Raw genomic sequence first — 7,149 nt, forward strand, 5'->3', positions numbered from 1 at the left:
TATTCCATTGTGTATATGTACCACAGTTTTCTAATCCACTCATCTGCTGATGGGCACTTAGGCTGTTTCCAAATCTTAGCTATGGTGAATTGTGCTGCTATGAACATAGGGGTGCATATATCCTTTCTGATTGGCGTTTCTGGTTTCTTGGGATAAACAGATGGAAGAATATACCGTGTTCATGGATTGGTAGAATCAACATCATCAAAATGTCCATACTACCCAAAGCAATTTATAGATTCAATGCAATCCCCATTAAATTACCAACAGCATATTTCACAGATCTAGAACGAACGTTCCAAAAATTCATCTGGAATAAAAAAAGACCCCGAATAGCTGCAACAATCCTCAGAAAGAACAAAGTAGGTGGGATCTCAATACCAGATATCAAACTGTATTACAAAGCCACTGTTCTTAAAACAGCTTGGTACTGGCACAAGAACAGACATATAGATCAATGGAATAGAATAGAGACCCCAGAAATCAACCCAAACCACTATGCCCAATTAATATTCGACAAAGGAGGCAAGAACATACAATGGAGTCAAGACAGTCTTTTCAATAAATGGTGTTGGGAAAATTGGACAGATACATGCAAAAGGATGAAACTAGATCACCAACTCACACCATACACAAAAATAAACTCAAAATGGATAAAAGACTTAAACGTAAGACGGGAAACCATAAAAATACTAGAGGAATCCACAGGCAGCGAAATCGCAAACATATGCCGAAGAAATTTCTTCTCTGATAATGCTCCTAGGGCAATGGAAACTAAAGAGAAAATAAACAAATGGGACTACATCAAAATAAAAAGCTTTTGCACAGCAAAGGAAACCATCAACAAAACAACAAGAAGACCCACTACATGGGAGAACATATTTGCCAATGATACCACCGATACGGGTTTAATTTCCAACATTTACAGGGATCTCATGAAACTTAACAAAAGGAAGATAAACAATCCAATAAAAAAATGGGCAACGGACCTAGATAGACACTTTTCGAAAGAGGACATACAGAAGGCCGAAAGACATATGAAAACCTGCTCAAAGTCACTAATTATACGAGAGATGCAAATCAAAACGACAATGCGTTATCATCTCACACCTGTCAGAATGGCTATCATCAACAAATCAACAAACAACAAGTGTTGGAGAGGATGTGGAGAAAAAGGAACCCTTCTGCACTGCTGGTGGGAATGCAGACTGGTGCAGCCACTGTGGAGAACAGTATGGAGCTACCTCAGAAGACTAAAAATGGAACTCCCATTTGACCCAGTGATCCCACTACTAGGAATTAAATCTTTATTGTTCAGATTATTACATTTGTTCCTCTTTTTTTCCCCCCCATAACTCCCCTCCTCCCAGTTCCCGCCCCACCCTCCGCCCTCACTCCCCACCCACTGTCCTCATCCATAGGTGCACGATTTTTGTCCAGTCTCTTCCCGCATCTCCCACACCCCTTTCCCTCCCAGGAATAGTCAGTCCATTCCCTTTCTATGTCCCTGATTCTATTTGTAATCAACAGTTCATTCTGTTCATCAGATTATTTATTCACTTGATTCTTAGATTCACTTGTTGATAGATGCATATTTGTTGTTCATAATTTGTATCTTTACCTTTTTCTTCCTCTTCCTCTTCTTAAAGGATACCTTTCAGCATTTCATATAATCCTGGTTTGGTGGTGATGAACTCCTTTAGCTTTTCCTTATCTGTGAAGCTCTTTATCTGACCTTCAATTCTGAATGATAGCTTTGCTGGATAAAGTAATCTTGGTTGTAGGTTCTTGGTATTCATCACTTTGAATATTTCTTGCCACTCCCTTCTGGCCTGCAAAGTTTCTGTTGAGAAATCAGCTGACAGTCATATGGGTATTCCCTTGTAGGTAACTGAGTTTCTTTCTCTTGCTGTTTTTAAGATTCTCTCTTTATCTTTTGCTCTTGGCATTTTAATTATGATGTGTCTTGGTGTGGTCCTCTTTGGATTCCTTTTGTTTGGGGTTCTCCGCGCTTCTTGGACCTGTAAGTCCATTTCTTTCACCAGGTGGGGGAAGTTTTTTGTCATTATTTCTTCAAATAGGTTTTCAATATCTTGCTCTCTCTCATCTTCTGGCACCCCTATAATTCTGATGTTGGTAAGCTTGAAGCTGTCCCAGAGGCTCCTTACACTATCCTCGCATTTTTGGATTCTTTTTTCATTTTGCTTTTCCGGTTGGGTGTTTTTTGCTCCCTCGCATTTCAAATCATTGACTTGATTCTTGCGCTCCTCTGGTCTGCTGTCGGGAGTCTGTATAATATTCGTTATTTCAGTCCGTGTATGCTTAATTTCTAGTTGGTTCCCCAATATAAGATCGAGGGTCTTATTAGTTTTCTTGTAGATCTCATTAAGTTTATCGGCGGCTTCTAAACAGTTCTTGAGAGACCTTAAAAGTGTGGTTCTGAACTCTATATCTTCCATTGACAATTTTGTCCTGTTTCTTTGTCTCCGCATTTTGTTATGCTTCCTTGGTGCACCCCCTAGTGGTCTTTGTTCGCAGTCTTATAGTTAAATCTTGATTGTTGTAGCTAATACCAGGGAGGGTTTGACCTCCAGGCCAAGTGGCTATGAGAATCAGCTGTGTCAGCAGTGAGAGAACTTCTGTCCTCTAGGGAGGTGCTAATCTGGCGTTTGCCTGAGGCTATCCGGCAAATGCCTGTGTGCAGGGCTTGGGCGGGGCGGGTCGCACAGGATCAACAGGGTGGGCCGGAGAGAGCAGTTATGGCGGCTCTCAGTCCTGTCCCCAGGGGCTCTGCCTCTCTGAGTCCCAGCACCCGCTGCAAAGCTCAGAGAGAAAGCTGCACTCGCTCTGACCGAAGCCAGACAGTCCCGCTTCTCCCGTTTGAGCCTGGGTCCCTAAAGACTCGCCCGGATCTGGAGCTCAGAGTCTGCGACTCCCTCCCGATTGAAAACGCCAACCGCGCCCTCCGCCGCCAGCCCTCTCTGTGCACTCCGCACCTCAGAATTTGACTTCAGCACTGCGCCTCCTCTGAGTGTCCGTATGCGTTTCTCTTTCCTCCTAGTTGTAGGACTTCCACTCAGCCAGCATTCCTGTGGTTCTGGGTGATGTCCCTTCCATTTTTTGGTTTCACTTTTGAAGTAGTTGTTCAGAGCAGCAAACTCCGGCGTTAACCTATGCCGCCATCTTGGTTCTCCCCCTTGCTTTTCATCACTTTGAATATTTCTTGCCAATCCCTCCTGGCCTGCAAAGTTTCTGTTGAGAAACCAGCTGATAGTCTTATCAGAGTTCCCTTGTATGTAACTAACTACTTTTCTCTTGTTGCCTTTAAGGTTCTGTCTTTGCCTTTAACCTTTTGCACTTTAATTATGATATCTGGCAGAAAGCTACCCCTCTAGCTCTCGCCCTGATGCCAGACAAATCAATTTCTCTCTATATGTCCCTGGTGCCTTTCAAATTGCATCCCTAGTGCTGGAGGTCAGAGTCAGTGAGTCTGAATAAATCCATGGGTGGGCCCTTTAAGAAGAACTGCCTGAGACTCCAGCAGTCCTCTGTGTCACTCAACCTCCATCCCTGCTGGATTTTACAGCCAGAAGTTAAGGGGACTACTCTTCCTGGCACTGGAACCCTAGGCTGGGGGCCTGGTGTGGGGCTGGGACCCCTTGCTCACCAGGGGGACCTCCACAGCTGAGACATCCCTCCCAATTATCTGACACACATGGATGTGGGACCATCTAGTTCTAACCTCCACCCCTCCTAACAAGTCCATGTGGCTTCTTCTTTAAATACTTAGTTATAGGACTTCCATTTAGCTAGATTTTAGGTGGTTTTGAATGATGGTTGCTCTGTAGTTTAGTTATAGTTTTGATGTATTTGTGGGAGGATGTGAGTACCACATTCACCTATGCCACCATCTTGACTGGAAGCCATAAATCTCTCTTTAATACAGAAATTTTAATAATTTTAATGGTGTTTTTTCTTATTTTTACAATTTAATGTAGAATTTACCTCTCTGGCCTTGGAAAATGAATAACATAATGTATTCTTAATGTATAGCTCAGAGGATTTGTATTGCTGGTCTGTCAAGATACTCCATATGTATTCAAAATAGTATTTGTATTTTGAAAAGTGGTTAATTAGCCAAACTAACACATAATAACACAGAACACACTGAATGATCATTTCAATATACTATTTGCTATTATAGGAAAATAAATAAGACAGGCCCACAGAGAATCAGAGCCCACATTACACCATGCTTACCCTCCAGCTTAAATTTTAACATAATTTTTCTCAGTAAATGATATGTTTATTTTCCTTTCAGTGAGTGACCTTGTCAACTTTTCTAGTTTTCCCTATTTTTAGAAGCTTGTTAACAAGTCCACAGGCATCAGAGGAAATATACTTTCTGGAATATTAGAACTCAAGAAATAATATAATGGTAACTTACTCCTCCAATTTAGAGAACTGTTTTACAGTGACACTAGGAAGTTTTCAGATGAAAAAAATATAAATTAAGTATTTCAATTCAGGTACTACAGTCAGAAATACTTGGGTGTACCAAGTACTCCTATCACTTACTAGGTGAATGATTTTAAGAAAGAGACGTCATCTTTTTTGGATTTGATTCCTTCAACTGAAACAATGGAGATGGTAACAAGGCCTACTTTGCAGATTGGTTGGAGGACCCTAATGCATGTGAGGCACTTACCACTGTGCCTCACATAGAGCCCATCCTTAAACTGAGGCTGCATGGAATGGTCAAAAGATCTCATTCCTAAGAGGCAGACCTTCCCATCCATCAGGCACGTGAGCTCATGAGCCCATGTGTCTCTTCACCAATTGTTTCTGTTTTTGTTTACTTCCAGGCAAAAGGGGACACCAGATTGTAGCAATTAGGAGAGAAAGTGAGAACCCTCAAGTCAGAAAAGGAAAATCAAAGCAAAGACTTAGTCACTAAATCTTCAGAAGGAAGGAGGAGAAAGAAGAGCTAAAGCTTGATGGATTAAATTCTGAATGGAGTTTCTTAAGAAGCATTTCTGTGGTAAGGGACAATGGAACTTTACCAAGTTACAATACAAACCCAAGGGCAGGCCTTATGGAAATCAAAGAAAGTGAGAGGACAGGCAGATGTAGAATAAGGGAGTGTTTAAAAAGAGAGGGCCATGTATTTACCATTTTGCTTGATCTGCATATCAAAAACATCCTCCAACTCTATTTAGAAGACCCTTGCAGGAAAATGTTTCATATGAAAAATATAAAACTAAAATAAGAAAGAAAGAAAAAAGAAAGTGCTGAAGGCCATGTTACCTCCCCCTCCCGCCCCGCCCCCCCCCCCCCCCCCCCAAACACACACACACCGTCCTCTTTTCTTTTCTAGATTTTAGGCCAGGAGCAAGTAGCTCACACAAAGGAATACCTTCCCAAATTACCACAAAAGTGAAGAAGATGCTAAGAAATACAGCATCCACCATACTAAAATGAGATGACTTAACCGAGAAGTAGAAATTAAACAAACAAACACAAAACAACTAAATGGCCTCAATATGAAAAAAGGCAGCCTTCCGCTCACCCACCCCCATCTAGTAACCTATTATCTCATACTAGAGGCCCAGTGCACAAAATTCATGAACTCGGTGGAGGAGGGGGAAGCCTCAGCCTGGCCTGTGCCCTCTTGCAGTCTGAGAGCCCTCGGGGGATATCCGACTGCTGTGGAGGTGGGAGAGGCTCCTGCCACCACCACTGCACTTGCCAGCCATGAGCCCAGCTTCTGGCTGAGCGGCACTCCCACTGTGGGAGCACGCTGACCACCAGGGGCAAGCTCCTGCATTGAGCATCCTGTTGTTCCACCATTCGGTCGATTATGTAAATCAACCAAATGGCGGAATGACCGAGCTGCCCCCAGCCCACAGGCCCAGGCCAGCCAAGGCGGGTGCCAGTGGGGGCCCCCTGATCACCCTGCTGGTCACCCCACAGATTGGCCCTGATCGCCAGCCAGGCCTAGGGACCCTACCCATGCATGAATTTCATGCACCAGAACTCTAGTTATGTAATAAAAGCCCACTGTGCTTATTAGGAAAAAAGATACTTCCTCAGCTAACTTTAGAAATATTTTACTTCGATAATATATTTCCCTGAGTATTTTGAATCGGTAGTATTGAAAAAGTGTGTTGAAATCAAGTGACTAGCTATTAGAAAATTTATGTCGTTCTACCCAGGTATTAGGCCTCATCTCTAGCAGACTCCATGGCAAAAATTTTTCCCTTAACAAAGAGATGTCAGTCTTTTTTACTACAAAGCAGTTAACAGAAATTTATTTTCTGTTCTGTTGTTGTTTGGCAGCAAAAATATTTGTCTAGGCTTTTAACCAGAATTGATAAATACTTTTAGGGGAAAAAAATGATTTCACTCAAAGTGAAAATTTTAAATTTGTCATTAACACTCACTAATCAAATTTATGATCTGATTTAAAATCTATATCAGGGTTATAAAAGGAAATTTCATTAATGCCACCTGAAGATGGTAGAAATGTGTAAAGAATATACTGACTTTTGAGAAGACTCCGGTTCCAATCCTGATTCCATTATGTTGTGACACTGGGTAACTAGCCAGTCTCACCATTCCTGAGCTCCATATAAAATAGGGATAAAACTACCTATTGTTTATATCACATTATTACTCTGAGATATTAATAATTTAACATATGAAAATAACTCAGTATCATTTTCCATAAGAGCACCACAATATAGACAATTGTTCAGGTTGACCTCCCTCTCCTATGTTTTGTATTAGTTTTCAGATCCTATCAGTTCAACCTCCTAAATATCTCTCAATTACATATTTTATTCATTTTCTCTTATACTTCTCAAGTAAAGCCCCTCATTTCCTTATGACTTGACTAAAATAATGATCATGAAATTCACCCTTATCTACAACTATGCCAAGCCATTATTTATATTGAATTCTTTTCCTAGAGAATAAATATAATATTATCCTTCTGCTTAAAACTCATCATGACTTTTTGATGCCTATAAAATATATTAATCTCCCTAGAGTGATGCAAAAAGGCCTTCATCACTAGATAATTCAACGTCATCTTGTACTATTTCTTATCATATACCCTAGGTAATAGACACACTATACTATCCTTTT

Source organism: Myotis myotis, unplaced genomic scaffold, assembly GCF_014108235.1.
Source record: "Myotis myotis isolate mMyoMyo1 unplaced genomic scaffold, mMyoMyo1.p scaffold_m19_p_2, whole genome shotgun sequence".
NCBI lineage: Eukaryota > Metazoa > Chordata > Mammalia > Chiroptera > Vespertilionidae > Myotis > Myotis myotis.